Genomic DNA, 282 nt, shown 5'->3' with positions numbered 1-282 from the left:
AAGTCAAGAGTGTTAAACTCTGAATCAGGGGCGTTACTAAGCGTCGAAGCGCAAGCGTCGAAGCGCTCGGATCACATATCACTCAGTAATTAGTCATGTTTAATTGTTATCTTCGTATGGCTCAGGGAGATAACACATGCCTAGTAATCTTGAGATTGCCGGTTCGAATCCCAGCAATTCATGATTTTATTTGCCAAGTGCGGCCGACTTGGTAAATAATATGGCATGTAAAAAATAACTGAGCGGTGTTGTGTGTGTGTGTTTCCTGGCGCCCGGAATAGG

This window comes from Formica exsecta, unplaced genomic scaffold (genome assembly GCF_003651465.1).
Source record: "Formica exsecta isolate Colony F162 unplaced genomic scaffold, ASM365146v1 scaffold215, whole genome shotgun sequence".
Lineage (NCBI taxonomy): Eukaryota > Metazoa > Arthropoda > Insecta > Hymenoptera > Formicidae > Formica > Formica exsecta.
This window is presented reverse-complemented; position numbering follows the sequence as displayed.